The sequence below is a fragment of the Panthera leo genome, chromosome B1, assembly GCF_018350215.1.
Source record: "Panthera leo isolate Ple1 chromosome B1, P.leo_Ple1_pat1.1, whole genome shotgun sequence".
NCBI lineage: Eukaryota > Metazoa > Chordata > Mammalia > Carnivora > Felidae > Panthera > Panthera leo.
In genome coordinates this window covers 26,083,724-26,100,474 of record NC_056682.1, presented here as the reverse complement: position 1 = coordinate 26,100,474, position 16,751 = coordinate 26,083,724, and the positions used below count along the sequence as shown (strand labels likewise).

General features: G+C 45.3%; 1 non-coding gene across 1 annotated transcript; it reads left to right on the top strand.

Moving 5' to 3' along the window:
- Positions 1-581: 581 nt before the first annotated feature.
- Positions 582-654, top strand: TRNAM-CAU. Its single transcript has one exon. It is a non-coding gene; the product is annotated as a tRNA-Met (tRNA).
- Positions 655-16,751: the final 16,097 nt, after the last annotated feature.

The window sequence follows — 16,751 nt, the reverse complement described above, 5'->3', positions numbered from 1 at the left end:
TAAGAGCTGGACGCTTAACTGACTAAGCCCCCCGGGGGCTCTGCACTTATGTCTTTCAAAATCCTTTCACTGTTATATCATGAGGCTTCGGACGAGCGGCCACAGGTAGGTATGCTCATTGCTCTAGTTTCAGTCAGAAGTTTTGTTTGATAATTTCTGAACTCCACTGTCTAGCACCTTGACTCTGGTTTTTACAGAATGAAAAAGCTTTCGATACCCAAGGAAGAAGGGATTCTGGTGCCAAAGTTGACAAGTACTTAATTTTTGTTAATATCTATAGGCTTATACACCCCTTCTTTTAGACAAGCCTAATACATTTTGGTTCCTCTGCTTATGGGCTACAATGAACATAATGAGGTCTTTTCATTTTTCCAAAGTACATGTATCATTTGCTGAGTTACCTTCTAGATTACTTAGGAATCTACTGCTGTGGGAGGAGATGTGGGAAAAGAACATTTTTGATGCTATTACAAATCCACTCGATCATTGGCTTGACCTACGAAGATGAGCTGACACCTTTCTCTTTAAGGAGCTTACCACTTCAGGAGGCATCATTACTCATGCTGAGAAATTGCACTGTAGCCCTCTTAGCGCAGTGGGCAGCGCGTCAGTCTCATAATCTGAAGGTCCTGAGTTCGAGCCTCAGAGAGGGCACAGCTGTTTTGCTGTGCTATAAAGGGGTATTTCAAGAAAATAATGAAAACTTTCAGCAAAGGTGCTTAGAGGCCCTGTACGTGGCCAAGCAGATACAGGGATGCCCCCCACAGAGGGAAGGGTAACTGCCTATGTCCACAGGCAGACCATTCAATCTCATTCATAATAAAAGGACCACAAGCCACCCCCAAAAGGAAGTTGTCCACTTTCCTGAAATGAAAGAAGGGGCATGGGGGCGGTTCAGTCAGTTGAGTGTCTGACTCTTGATTTCAGCTCAGATCATGATGCCAGGGTCCTGGGATCAAGCCCAGCAGTGGGAAAACAAAGAAAAGTGGGAGCCTTGAGCTTAGAAGAACAGCTCGAAATCTCAGGTCTGCCACTTCTTACCAGTGACCTGGGACAAAGGTTTGGTTTTGGGTTTTTTTTTTAACTTTTAAGGGCTCATTCCTTATTTGTGAAATGGGAATAATAACACCTAACTGGCAAGGTTGATTGAACATATTAAAAGATATTGATATATTACAGTAAATGGAAGAATCTTATCCCATATTTTGGCAAGGAGTAAACAGTCCAATAATTGATGCTCTTAATGTAAGGAGAGGGACTACAGAGGTGTGTGCTCACTGGTGGATTTTTCTCTTAGAAAAGCATCACCTGCACTGTCCAGAGATGACAGGGTGTGGCATCGCTGTCCAGGAGCTGCAAGTCTCTTCCAAAAGAGAATGGTGGGTACCTGCGTGGCTCAGTCAGTTAAGCGTCTGACTTCGGCTCACGTCATGATCTCAGGGCTCTTGAGTTGGAGCCCCGCACCAGGTTCTCTGTGCTGACAGCTCAGAGCCTGGAGCCTGCTTCAGATTCTGTGTCTCCCTCTCTCTCTGCCCCTCCTCCACTTGCACTCTGTGCCTCTCAAAAATAAACATTAAAAAGATTTTTTTAATTAAAAAAAAAAAAAGAGAATGATGACCCAGACACTGTAGGATCCCTGCGAAGCACCTGCTCACTGACACAGGCACACTGGCATCAGAAGGTTTCACTGAACACAAACGTGCATGATCCCTTGCCAGGTGGTGTGTGAAGAGTCCCCTCCACCACACGGTGGTTTCAGTACCAGAACAAAGAAGGCAATGCCAAGGTGAAATAAATAAACATTAAGGACTCCAAGTGGGGGCAATTCTCTAAGCACGAGCCCCAAAACCTGTCATTTCACCTTCCTCCCAGGGCCTCTTGGGGTGCCGTTTCTGGTAATGTCCCTACACGCTCCTAAACCCTCTTCTTGACTCGTCCTACATTTCTTTCCATGTGTACCCTACACCCCACAGCTCCACCTGAACAGGTTCCAAAGGAACACTTTTCCATAGTTATTTCCACAGATATTTACAAAGAATGGTCACTTTCAGTCTGGAAACAGAAAAAATGCATATGACAGATGATCCTGATATAGATCTTTTAAGGAGATAGAAATAGTGAGATAACAGATGAGCTGCTCATCTTTTTAAAAAATAAAAAAAATGTTTTGTCATCAAGGTGATGCGCACTTTCTTTTTCCCTCTTTTTTTTTTTTTTTTAACTTTTTGGGCCACATTGTCGTTCTGTCTACAGAGTTTTCCCCAAGTTCAATTTGACCACTTTCCCCTGACCCTGCTCGTAAGTATTCCACTGGAATACACAGAGCGGAATATTATTCAGTCATGAGAGAGCAGGAAATGCTACCATTTGCCCCAGCATGGATGGGCCCTGAGGGTATCATGCTGAGATAAGTCAGCCAGAGAAAGGCAAATACTGGATTATATCACTTATATGTGGAATTTTCAAAAGGTAAACTTGGTAAAAAATAGAGAATAGAACGGTGGTCAGCAGGGGCTGGGGCTGAGAGGGATGTCACTTAAGGATATAAACCCGCATTTAGTAGATAAATAGTTACTGGAGATCTAATGCATGGCATGGAGGTTACAGTAATCAGTACTATATTATAAACTTCAAAGTTGCTAAGACACTAGATCTTAACTGTTTTCACCACAAAAGAGAATGTGATATATGGAGGTATAGTTAATGCTATGGTGGTAATCATATTGCAGTATATAAATGTGTAAAGCCAGGATGTTGTACACCTTAAATTTCCACAATGGTATATGTCACTTATATCTCAATAATAGCAATAATAAAAAAGGAGTAGGACAGAGAAAGAAAAGCTGGGCACTCGGGCGTTAACTCCAGTCCTCCGACATCAGGGATGGTCAATGATCTCACTGACCTGATTGGGCTGGTTTTCTTCCCAGCCTAGGTGGCCAAAAATGAGGGCAAGAATGGCTCCAGCTGGGAGCATTAGAGCAACCCATAATCAGAGATGTTCTAGGAGAACATCATGAGGAAACAGCAGCATTATGACCTAACCAAATAAAGTTAGGAATGTCCAGGCAGTGCGAGCGGAATCTGAGTTCCTACTGTTACATTAACACTTGCGGCAAACCTGGGTTCCCATTTCCAAAGGCTGGGAGCTGGCCAGGGTCATCAAGTCAGGTACGGAATACTTTGTACTTTTTGCAGATCAAGCGCCCGTTTTAGAATCTGAAAGCTTCTGACACCTTTTAGGGTCAAGCAGACACTCCTGGCTGATTCACATACCAGAAGACTGAAGTCAAGTTGTCCTTTTTGCCTGAGCACACAACCAGGAGAACAATTCCGAGCAACCGAAGGCATAATGAATGTGACCCAGCTCTCCTTGTGTTGAAGGAAGGAAGGAAGGAAGGAAGGAAGGAAAGAAAGAAAGAAAGAAAGAAAGAAAGAAAGAAAGAAAGAAAGAAGAAAGTAGGAAAGAAAGGAAGGAAGAAAAAAAGAAGGAAAGAAAGAAGGAAAGAAGGAAAGAAAGAAAGGAAGGAAGGAAGGAAAGAAAGGAAGGAAGGAAGGAAGACAAAAGGAAAGAAAGAAAGAAAGAAAGAAGGAAAGAAAGAAGGAAAGAAGAAAGAAAGACAAAAGGAAAGAAAGAAAGAAGGAAAGAAAGAAGGAAAAAAAGGAAGGAAAGAAAGAAGGAAAGAAAGAAAAAAGAAGAAGAATTGAATCTGGGCCAGTTAATAACACAGTCCACTGGTTTGTGCCTAGGACACTGAATCTGCGTGTGGCGGCCCTTTCCAAAAGACGATCTGTGCCTGAAGGGAATGCTTAACCTTTCCCTGATTTGTCTTTTAAGGCTCTGTTACCCTGGAGTCCCCTCTTTATACCAGCAGCAACACCCCAAATTAGTTTCCATTCACAAATCACCTCTGATGCGGCCTCCCTGGGAAAATGAAAAGCCTACTTAACTAAAGGAGCGCCCGCTGCCAAGAAGTTGGCTTGGGAGAATGGCAGTAATTAAATGATGATAATATTTAGGATCACGCAGGTATAACAAAGCCTCCTTTCTTTGTCTCAGGTGGGGACACGTTAACACATTGCGTCTGTCTGGGAAGGGAGGTAGGCAAGGGAGGAAGGCAGCCATGGTGGGGGCGTGAGAACGGGGAATTGGAGAGCCTCCGCAGGGGCGGGGGATGCTGACTTCTCAGGTCCGGAGAAGAGGCTGGTGCTGGGAGTGAGAGCAGTTTAATATTAATTTTCATCAGAGATGGGCCCTGTGGCATTTCAGCCTAAGATGTATCAGAACAGGCGAGAGAGGAAACAAAGCCACCTTCTCTGTTAAATGGTTTATTGTCTGTGGGAGGAAAGGCGGGGAGGGGAGCACAGGGTTTGGGGAGAAAGGGAAGAAGAGTACAAAGAACTACCTTTGGGTTGGTTCACTTTAACGAGTCTCAGTCTCACACTGTCCTGAGGACCCTGAAGCTCTCCCCAGAGCCTCCAGTCCCCGGCTGCCCCCCCTCCCCACCTCATCTCACAGTGGTGGCCAGATGGGAAGTTGGGTCCCAGTGACCAGACTTCCCTCTCTCCAATTGGGGGACCTCGTGGGCATTGTCAACCCACCCACCATACATCTAGGAAGGGGAGCGACCCAGCCCACCAGCCCGCTGACCCGACCCGCGTGCACCGATGGGGGTCTCCCTTCACCCTGTTGGCCTGGAGGCATGAGCACCACGCTAGCGTTTGCCTGCTGAATGCGTACCTGTCTCACGATTCGAGCTGACCTGAAGGTCTGTATGATGGATGCATCCTGCAGATCTGATACATCAGTAAATCCATACCACTTCCTTCAGCTAAAGCAATTTCATCAGTTCAGCCCACAAAGAGGATAAATGGAATGCTCAGCTCAGGGCTCGGGGCCAGGGTTCCAAACACGTGGGAAGGAATGGGTCTGTGTTCCTCATCCATCCTGCCTGGATTGGACAAATTCCATCCGGGAAGGCAGAATGCCAGATCAGTCTATTTCTGTCCCCCACCCCCTTTCTCTCTGTCTCTGTCTGTCAGTCTCTCCCTGTCTCTGTCTCCCTCCTTTGCTTGTTCTCTCTGGTGAAACTTAACTCTGGCTAGGACAAACTGAACCACGCAGGGCCATGGTGAAAAGACCAGGGTGCTGTTTGCCGCGTTTGGGAGGATTCTCTGTGTTGGGAGTCAAGGGTAGTGGGAGGAGAGATGAGGAGAGGAATTTAGCCAGAGCGACTTCTCTTAGTGAAGACAAGCGGGGCTGGCCTGGGCTAGGTATCAGATTCAGCACCGTTTACTTCTTAGGTGGCCAGAGGTAGAAGAAATGCAGAAATTCCTGCACAAGAGGCCTAGGGTCCAGGCGGAAGATGTAAGGAAAAGAATGAAACGTGGGCTCTTTCTTATACTTTCCATTATTGGCGCTTTTTTTCCCCTGTTTATAAATATAACACATTCACATTATTGAAAAGCTAGAAAATACAGAAAAGCCTAAAGAAGGAAACTAAAATATTCATCTACTAAAACTGAAGGATAAATACCACCAACTTTTTGGAGAATGTTATTTTCATATAGACTCATAGCCTACTTTTTTTCTTTTAGTAATTATTTTGTGGACATTTTCCAAAGACATTGCAACATCTGCAAGGATATGTTTGTAAGGGGTGCCTGGGGGGCTCAATCGGTTAAGCATCTGACTCCTGATTTCAGCTGAGGTCATGATCTCATGGTTCACGAGACTGAGGCCCACATCAAACTCTGCACTGACAGCAAGGAGCCTACTTGGGATTCTCTCCCTCTCTCTCTGGCCTCTCTCTCTTTCAAAATAAATAAATACACATTAAAAAAAAGAATATGTTTTAAAATCAGCTGAATTGTATTTCCTTGTATGGATAAAACGTACATTTTAAAATCATTTCCTAATGCTAGCACTGAGGCTTTTTTTTTTTAATGTTTATTTTTGAGAGAGAGAGAGAGCAGGAGCAGGGGAGGAGCAGAGAGAGAGGGAGACACAGAATCCGAAACAGGATCCAGGCTCTGAGCTGTCAGCACACAGCCCGACGCGGGGCTGGAACTCACAGACTGAGAGATCGTGACCTGAGTTGAAGCCGGACGCTCAACCGACTGAGCCACCCAGGTGCCCCAGCACTTAGCTTTTTAATTTTTTCTACTATAAAGAAAGGCTCCTTGGGGCACCTGGGTGGCTCAGTCGGTTAAGCATCCGACTTCAGCTCAGGTTACGATCTCACAGCGAGTGGGTTCGAGCCCCGCATCGGGCTCTGTGCTGACAGCTCAGAGCCTGGAGGCTGCTTCGGATTCTGTGTCTCCCTGTCTCTCTGCCCCTCCCCCGCTTGTGTTCACTCTCTGTCTCTTGAAAATAAATAAATGTTAAAAAATTTAAAAAGGAAAGGCTCCAGTGAACACGTGTGTGTGTGTGTGTGCACGCGCGCGCACGTGTAGTGTGGGTATGCGGAATTATTTTAAGTATGTTCTTAGGAGTAGAATTACCACATTAATTCTTGATGTTCTTCCAAATCCTGGCAGGCAGAAAATTCTAGGAGAATGGGCTTAGCGCTGCATTACACATAGGGGGCTCTAGCAGCTCAGCTTTGCAACAGAGGGCGGCTCATACTGCCGGTCTTCTTTGGAGTCCAGGAGAGAAAGAGACAGAGAGATTGAGAAAGTGTGTGTGTGTTAGGAGGGGAGAAGAGAGTGCATCTGAACTGCTGTACCCTTATTTCAGGCGGTCCCTAGAGTTGCTCTGACCTCTGACCTGCCCGGATCCTGGATCCACAGCTCCCAGGCAGCTGTGTTCATCCTCAGGAGCATGGCCCATAGATTTCCTGAAAGAACCTGAGATTACTGGGGGCTGGAGAAGGTGGGGAGCGCCTGGGAGTTTTCTCCATTTAATCCGTGGAGACTAGAAATGCCCACCATTCCCCCTTCCCTCCCTCGGCTCCCTTGGGGACATTTGGATGAACCCTCACAAGACTCCCCTGCAGCCTCTGTGGAGCCAGACCATGTGAACAGAAGGGAGCCGCCAGCCTGGGGTGCGGAGAAAGGACGGCATGAAGCAGGGCGTGGCAGTGCTCCCCCGGAATGTCCAGGGGAGAGAGGCCCCCCCCACCTGGGTCCCCCACTGGAAAGGCCTTGACCATGGTGGGCCAGGTGAGGATAATGCGTCAGGTCTCACCTGCCTTCACTCCAAGCTCATTCAGCCTCCTTCTGATTAATGTTAGGATGTTAAGCTTCTGGGCCTTTGACAGGAATTAGAGCATTTTTGTTACTGGAAAGAAATAACCTTCAGCAGAAATGAAACACTGGCATTTCAGTGTGCGTGCTTGGGTGTTAGGTGAGTCAGCCTCTGGGAATCTGTCTAAAGGGCACCGTCGGGCTGAGGGGCAGCCCCTGAGCAGGGCAAAGGCAGGGAGCTAAGGCCATCTGCCGGAGTCCTCAGAAGCTTTGTGTAACATTCTCGTCGTGACCCTGCAAACCTCGTGGTGTCACACTCTGCCTTCCCACTGCTGCGGCCACCAGCCGGCAGAGCCGACTGTCTTGTAAGGCCACACACGGCATTTGGTCACTTCCCCGGGTTACTTGCAACTGGACAGCAGTTCTAGAACTCCGCGTACGTACAAGCTATGTGCCAGTGCGAGTTGTCGGTTTTTTTCTTCCCTGAATACTGAACGTGAATTACTGATCAGCATTACTGATAACAGACATGGGCATGTAAATACAGGACTGCCCTCCACGGTCAGCTATACGATTGCTTACGGTTATGGATTGAATTGTATCCCCCTCAAATTCATACGTGGAAGTCCTGATCCCCAGCACCTCAGAATGGGACCTTATTTGGAAAACAGGGTCCTTGCAGACGTAATTGGTTAAGATGAGGTCCCCCTAGGGTAGGGCTTGCTTCTCATCCAGGATGACCCGTGTCCTTATAAAAAGGATGCCATGCGAAGAGACAGGCACGCACACACACACACACACACACACACACACACACACACACACACGGAACACTGCGCGAAGACTGGAGTGATGTTGCCACAAGCCAAGGAACTAGAGAAGCCTGGATCAGATCCTTCCCTAGTGCCGTCAGAGGGAGCATGGTCTTGCGGATAACCTGGGTCTCTAATTCTAGCCTAGAGAACTGTGAAACAATACATTTCTATTGCTTAAGCCACTCAGCTTGTGGTCTTTCATAGGGACAGCTCTAGGACACGAACGCACTCACCGCCACTGAGGTGCCTTCTGACCTTGGAAGACCTCCTGGCCTTCCTTACACCTCTGCTTTTTACAGAAAGGCCAGCCAGGTCATGCCTATTTTATAGATGGAGAAACTATATCCGAGAGAGATGAAACGATTTATTTGAAATTGCTTTCTGGTGAAACCCTTGGGGAAAAAAACAACAACGAACCTGGGAAAAGTTAACTGTGGCCACATGCTAATTGTCTGCCTACTGTTAACCTCCCATTCAGTGCTCCGTGCCGCCTTAGGGTTTGGGCCTTTGGGATGCCCTGTTCTTGGCGATGGAGTACAAATGAGTAGCAAATCCGGGAGTGTTGAAGAGTAATGCTGAGCCAAGTCTCACAAGAATGTTGAAGGACCCCTTTATGTAAAATCTGCCAATAGAGAAGGGTGTGGACCCCAAAGTACTTGTTTTCATGCTACGCAATGCCAAAGAATGTTTTAAATTATTTAAATCATTTAAGGGGCGCCTGGGTGGCTCAGGTGGTTAAGCGTCCGACTTTGGCTCAGGTCATGATCTCGCAGTCTGTGAGTTGAGCCCCGCATTGGGCTCTGTGCTGACAGCTCAGGGCCTGGAGCCTGTTTCCGATTCTGTGTCTCCCTCTCTCTGACCCTCCCCCGTTCATGCTCTGTCTCTCTCTGTCTCAAAAATAAATAAACATTAAAAAAATAAAATAAAATAAATCATTTAAAAAACATGTATTTTCCAATCAAATCGAATGGAATCGAACTGAATAAATAATTTAACGTTTAAATTAAAAGTGGGGGGGGATTTTTCACTCTGACTGGGGAACTGCCTGGGTTCCCAAATTCTTGGGCAAATATCTGGATCAGAATCTCATTTTTCAGTGCCCAGTCATGAGGGATTAAACATCCACATCCCTACAAACGAGCTGCAAGTAATAGACACAGTTGGGAGCTCCAGCTCTCTCTCACGAGGGGTACAACCTCCGACAAGATGCATTCATGCCCCTGGGTCTCATCTCTACATGGGATGACAAACCACACCATATTCCAGAGGGTTCTAAGGGAATAAAGTATATGGCAGTGCTTTATAAAGGGCAAAGTCACCAAGCAGCGCAAACGGCTGTGTCTGAGGTATGGAGAGAGAGCAGTTCAGATTTCTGAGGCACCACTGTACCCAGGGAACATTCTGGTGTCTCCTGCCGAGGTCATGCAAAGACGGGGCGAGATGGCAGCTCCTCTCGGGAGCTCTGAGGTGGAGTTCTGACTTGAAGAAGTAAACCATGGGAAGGATTGGGGGAGAGCCAAATCTCAAGTTGTTTTGCAAACATGTCACCCCTATGTTCATTTTCTGGGGGAGAGAATGCCTGGCTATAAGGGTTGGTAACTACTGGATCTTTCCTCCCAAAGACTTCCTCCACTCTTTAGGAAGGATGTGTGTGTGTGTGTGTGTGTGTGTGTGTGTGTGTGGTGGGGGGAGTCAGGAAGAGCGGTAGGGAGGAGAGGAGCTGGGGCAACTTGAAAGAAATGCAGACCACAAACCTGAAGACATGTATTCTCCATTCAAATCGAATGGAATCAAACTGTATCAATGACTCCGTCTTCCAGCCTTGCCCACCTTACTGAACACCCCACCACGTCCTTCTCTCCAGCAGGCTGCCTTTCTCCCAGTGATTCCTTTTTAACCGCCTTAAGGTTTCATCTGTTTTAAGGGGAGGTGACTTTAGAGTATGTAGTGCCATTTGCCCCCTAGCTACCCCCCCCCCTTACTGGAGCCGGGTATTCTCTGCACGCACAGAAGAGCCTCTGGTGTCAGAGTGGCAGTGTGTGGGAGTCAGCGTGCTACCCTCGCTCCAGCCCGTTCCCCCAAGGAAGATGTGGGAAAAAGAGCCTGAACACAAAGGGCTGATCCTGCCAGGCTTTGTGTGTTTGTAAGAGTTAGAGGGTGCAGGCTGGAGGTGGAGTGGGCAAGGGGAGGGAGGGGAGAAGGAAGGTGAGAAGGCTGCGTGTGACTCACTCCGAAAGAATTGGGCTGTCTGATTTTCTACATTCTCAGGGGCTGGGAAAGCAAACGCAAATGACCTCAAATTTAGCTAATAGAGAACATTGATTTCCTTTATGCGGCGCAGCCAAATGCATCCAGCTTCCACTTAAATATTGCCAGCAAGTATTTTTCAGGTCTTATAATCAAACCCTCTTTTTAGGTCACCTTTAAATTCCCTAGCTGTCCCTTTGAGGAGCTGCATTCAGGGATGATGTCTCAATTCAGAAAAGGCGGCTGACTCTTAATTATGCTGCCGATATGCATTTCTTCCTTCCTTTTGTGGAGAGTAGAGAGAAACAGACAGCCATTCCTTCTCCTCTAGAGCTATGTCATTGTCCTGGGTTTACAGCACTACTGTATATACGTGACCCCTCTCTGGCAGTCTGCTTCTAGCTTTCCTTGTCCACCAACCTTTCAGCCGAGCCCAAGGATGGCATTTATCGGAAGCAGGAGAGCAGCAGATTAATTCCAGCACCAGAACGAGCTGGAAGAGAGCGTACTCTTTTTTGTTAGTTTCCCTGGCCGACTACATCGTAATTACTTCCTATGGCGTCTGTGCTCCTTTAACCTCACTTCAGGTGAGAGTACAGAAAGCAAATGATGCTTTCACTGTCGCATGCCTCCATGTGAACATGTATATAGAGTCTGTGAACTGACCATATCAAGAACCACAGAACATTTTATTATCTAAACTGGGTACATTGTTGTATTTAGTTTCACGAGAGGAAAATTTCAACATCCCTCCTCCGGGAGGCTGTCTAGGAAACACATCTCACCAGTTTGAGAAATTCTCCTGCCCTGGGTGTTCCTGGCTTCCTGCTGTGTTTTCACTCCTGCTCCCCTTCCCTCCCGCCCCCCCCCCCCCCTCCCCATCCTAATGAATATTCAGCCTGCATCCTTCAGCCAGGATTTTGAATAGGATGCTTCCTGTTTTCCTATTAGAGATTAACTGTTGTCCTGGGTAAAAGGGATTGTTTGGTAAGAACTTGCAGCTGGGAATTCCTGTTTATTTTCCATTCTGACCCCGGTTCTGGGGATAACATACATCTCATAGTTTCAAATAAAGCCTTGTATATTCCAACGCATGTTAGGCCTGACTCTATATTACAAATACCTATGTATTTTAAACCTGCCTACTTCTTGTCTCACTGTGAGCAGCTCAAAGGCAGGGATTAGGTTTTATTAATTTCTCTTTTCTGGTGCCCAACACAGTGCCCAGAACAGAGCAGAAACTCAATAAAATTTGGTGAATGGATGAATAGGCATCGTGATTATAAGTTCCAGAGAGGGATGATCATAATCATCCATCATTGTCCTGAGGCTAGGAAGGGATAAAGAAAGATGAAGATTCGTGTGTACCTATTGTGTGTCCTTGTTGTCAGAGTAGTGATTACCTAAGCACGTTGTGGCATGACCCATTGGGTCCTGGACTGGGGTTTTTAGTCTTCTGCCTTTAACAACCGTGGATTTTCCACTTTTCTCTCAAGTGCTTTGTCGTTGCTACAGCTTTACCTGGTTACAGGGCTACATGGATCAGGGCTGTGGTTCCTTGCTTGCTGTGTGCCTCGGAAGCCAGTCACTGAGGGTGGTTTGTGAACCCTCGGTGGTTACCTGGGTAGACTCGAGGTGTTCCAGAAGAATTAATTCACAGGCAGGTGATGGTTTTGTCACTTTACAGAGAAAGTGACAAAAGCGTGTTTGGAAGTGTAGTTCTACCAGAGCCGTTTATAAATGTGTAGAGATTTGCCATGTGGATTTTTGATCTGTGACTAGGGTTTCTTGGGATTTGCCCTGAGGAAATTGTCTAGGAACCCTTTCACAATTAAAAGGAAATCATGGGTGTCTTTCCTGAAGACTTTATGGATGATGTTTTGCACTTACCATCTCAAGTAAGAAATATAAACACCTTGTATTTCCTTCATACTCCTTTAAAAAAATTTTTTTTAATGTTTATTTATTTTTGAAGAGAGACAGAGACAGAATGCGAGTGGGTTAAGGCAGAGAGAGAGGGAGACACAGAATCCAGGATCTGAGCCGTCAGCACAGAGCCTGACGTGGGGCTCGAACTCACAAGCTGTGAGATCATGACCTGAGTTGAAGTTGGTCGCTCAACCAACTGAGCCACCCAGGCACCACTCCTTCATACTCCTTTTTAAAGGCTGCAAATGTACTTTTCAAACATGATTTCATGACTCCTTTGAACCAAGCCTGAGAAAAATAATGGATACACTTAACATTTGCTGAAACCTTCCAATAGCTTCCTCTTGCCCTGGGGATAAAGTTCTCCTGCAGCTACCTCTCCCTCCACTCTCCACACCCTTTCTCAAACACTAACCTCCAGTCGCACCTCAGGATGGAAGCTTCTAACCTGCAAGGCCTTGCCTTCAGCCTTCGTGTCATTGTCCCTTTCACCAGGAATCCCTCTCTCACACTCTGCACCAGGTCCGGTCCCCTTGCTATTTGCTCCCACAGAGGGACCTGAAAAGAGAAATGAAGGGCCCACAGTGCATACACTTTTAAAGAGTGATCACAACTTTTTGGTTATTTGAGATGTAAATAGGAACTCTCTGAGCTCAGGGTTGTCCTCTTTGTAATAATCCACGTCCTTCTGTTTATGTATTTGAATTGATGTCCTTTCAAAAGTTGCTGCCAGAATTGTATTTCAGAGAAGCCAGGAAGAGCTTGTCAAGCCTCTTGACTTGTAGTTTGGATGGTTTTGTTTTGTCAGATTACCTTGGCTGTCCAAGGAAAGAGTAAATCACACCCCAATCTTTGACTTCTTCCTCTGGATAGTTTAACATATTATTAGTAGTTTGACCATCATTCAAATTCCATTATTAGGAAGCTCTGAAGATTACCCAACTTTTCTGATTATATTAGAATATCCTTTTATTTAATGTTACTTAAAATAGAGGTATGCAGAGGCTTAGAAGCCTTTTGGTTATATAAGATACTTTGTGACACTATTATTTTAATCATGTTAGGTAATCGTTATTATTAATAATATGCACAGCAGCAGGAGGGCCTAGAGAGCAGATTTTGAAGAAGACCATACCAATCGTGATATGTAAATTAACATCTCTGTGGCCCAGCAATGGAAATGACAATAATACCTACCTTGTAGGATTACAATGGGGGCTAAATAAAATAATGCGGAGAAAGAGTTTAGGGTTATACATAGCACAAGGTAAAGTCTCACTTAAGCGCTACCATAGGAGTGCTGACTACACTGACTCCATCTTTGGTCCCTCATCTTGTTCTTGCCCGTGCAGTGACCTCCCTCAGGGCCACGTATTCCAAGCCTCGAGGAGGTTAGTGTATGCCCTGACTGGAATATGGGAAGGCTTTTTCTGATTTTCCCTAAAGTGGTGCACAGAAGGCCCCACTTGAGGTAACCAGAGAGGACTGATGCACAGACAGTGCCACTTTAGATAACTACCCCGTGACCTTACCACCATGCCCCTTGCTCCATAAAAGCTGTGTCTTGAGGTCCTGGTGGGGTGGAGAAGCAGCTGCCATAGATCTTCTGTCCACCTGACAGTAAGTTATACTGAATAAGACTCTGTTAATGGTATGGAGTGCCTTGCTTCATTTTTTGGCCTCAAAGTGCCTTCTCAGTTGGAGATACATTATTGTACATCTCAGGAGGATATATTAAGGACTCTCCTCCACTTCTAATAGCTACCTATTTTATTATAAAATACATACTAGCAAGTGCCCCTTTACATTTCCTGATGAGGGAGTTTAGCCATTTCCTTTCTCAAATTCACAACTTGTAGGTGCCATAAAAGTTACAGCCATTGTGGGACAGTGAGTTCCAGACTTGGATCTTGTTTTCCCTTCCTGTGGTGCTAGGAAGCGGACCTAAACTCTCTCAGGCCACGTAAGTCCCACAAGCCACTTCACACTTCCTCATGGAGAAACCCTGCAGCCCCATAGCTCACTGTGGAACAAGACTGTCTCTGCCATTTGCCTCCATCATGGCGTCTTTGTTCTGTCTCTCGTCACTACTTGGTTGGCCAGCTCTTTCCCACACTGGGCCTTGACATGATTCATCTAATGGCCTTAGGCCAGCTATCTCCTGCCCATAGTCACTCAATAGAAGTTCACTGTGAGGGGCACATACATGGCAAATATCCCTTCTCAAGGTGAATAGATGAGAAAATAACTGCCTTATTTTAATCTCAATTTACTTTTCTTCATTTTACTGGTTTAGTGAAAAAGTCTGAGGAGAATTGACTACAGTTTTCTTAACCAATCAGCCAACAAATCCTTCAGGATATGAAGAGGCACCCAGCTCCTATTTCAAAGGACAGCTTAAATTTTGTGGTCATTATTTTATTGATGAGTTACTGGCTAGCAAATGTATCAGCCTGGTATTCAAGGTGGGCCTACTAAATGGAATTATAATCAGAAAGATGTTTTTAATATTCTTTTTTTTTTTTTAAGTTTATTTATTGTGAGAGTCGGTTGGGGGAGGGGGCGCAGAGAGAGAGAGATGGGGGGGGAAAGAATATCAGGCAGGATCCACGCTGTCAACGCAGAGCCCTACTCGGGGCTCCATCTCATGAACTGTGAGATCAAGAAGTGAGCCGAAATCAAGAGTCATGTTTAACCAACTGAGCCACGCAGGTACCCTGATGTTTTCAAAGTTCCATTAGGATTTCTCAAATAGATTTTGTTGGACATTTTTGGTTTTTATTGATATGGTATGGTAGACACATTTTTAAAGACTTTCTTGTGTATAAAGGTGAGAGAAGAAGCCCTCACTGACACATGTGGGTTTTAGTATTCTTTATCCATTCTTCAAGAACACATACCCTGTGGGGGCACCTGGGTGGCTCAGTCGGTTAAGTGTCCGACTTCAGTTCAGGTTATGATCTCATGGGTCGTGGGTTCGAGCTCCACGTCGGGCTCTGTGCTGACAGCTCAGAGCCTGGAGCCTGCTTCAGATTCTGTGTCTCCCTCTCTCTCTGCCCTTCCCCTACTCATGCTCTCTCTCTCTCTCAAAAATAAAATAAAAACATTAAAAAAATTTTTTTTAAAAAGAACATATACCTTGTAAAAAACAAAAAAATAAGAACAGTATCTTTTTTTTTTCCGCTTGGCCATCAAAATGGCTTCTGGTTTTGAATAGATAACTGTTTTGAAGCTCTTCTCAGGCCCAGGTTTGAAGACTCCACACCCCCTTTCCATGTTCCGTCTCCCACGAGTTTGTGTGGTATCACAGAGAGACACTGCTCTGGGAGTAAGGGATTCTGATTCTCCTTTGTCAATTAGGAGACATTGGAGACATTCTTCCTTGAAGCATGGAAGAAGGAAGGAAGAAGCAAAGGAAGGAGCAAAGCTGATCAGCCGTTCATTCCATAGCAGCCTGACTCTTACAGTCCGGAACTCAGTTTCCCATCTGGCTGTTGAACTTGCACTTGACTGGATAAGGTTTACTCATCCTTAGAGCTGTACTATTTTTTCATCTATCTGAAGGAAAAACTGGAGGAGGTCTCAAGGGTTTATAATACTCTGAAGACAAGGACAGAATGTAAAAATTCCATTCTGCTAGAACTATTAAAATCCATCCCATAGAAATACTTGACTTGGATACATTATCTATTTAGATGATAAAGTTGCGGGTATAATAATTTATGATATGATAGCTGCTTCCTGTGCTAAATTCTGAGTTTGTTTATTCATCCTGGAAACCATTATAGTCAAGTTAATAGGAAGAAGGAGATCCCCGGACTCTGTGTACCTGGCAGTTCCTGAAAACAGCCCAGAGTTAGTTACTGGATGGCCTCCAGGTAAAATTCATGTACACAGGAGTGTGGGAACCCTCTGGAAAGCCCTCTACCTCCTCTTTCACTTATTTAAACAAATTCAAGTCACTTCCTTAGAACTATGTCCTTTAAAGATAGATCACTGTAACAGTATTTTGATTACAGTGCACTGGAGGCAGAATATCTTATAAGTATATAAAGATGCAATGTTAATTTGTCCCTAGTCTAAGCTCTGTTATATTTGCCATGTGTAGGTGCTAGTGCATCCTGATAATCTGAGGAGAATCCATAATGTTTACAGAGAAGATTGGAGCTTACTTGCAATGGAATCACTTCTTTAGAAGCTGCCTGTTATAGGATGTCTGGTTTTGTTTACTGCAGATAGCAAACGGCTAATGAAAACAGTTAACACGAATGGAATTTTCACAGTTAGCCATCAGTAAAATGAGGATTAGAAAAACCTTTCTGCCTTGCGGGGTTGGCATAATGGTTAATGGAGGCAATTTGGGTAAAGAATTTTGAAGAGTGCCTGGCATTCAGATAATTCTTTAAAAAATGTTAGGTAGTGTTGTTTCATCACTAGTAAGTGAGCATGAGTCTATGATGAGTGCTAGAGACATTTTGTAGTCAGTAGAAACTCTGGTCTCAAGAAGTTGTGACAGTCTGCTAACCTCTAGTGTTGGAGAGAATCTGCAGAAACACTGTCTTCCACCCTTCT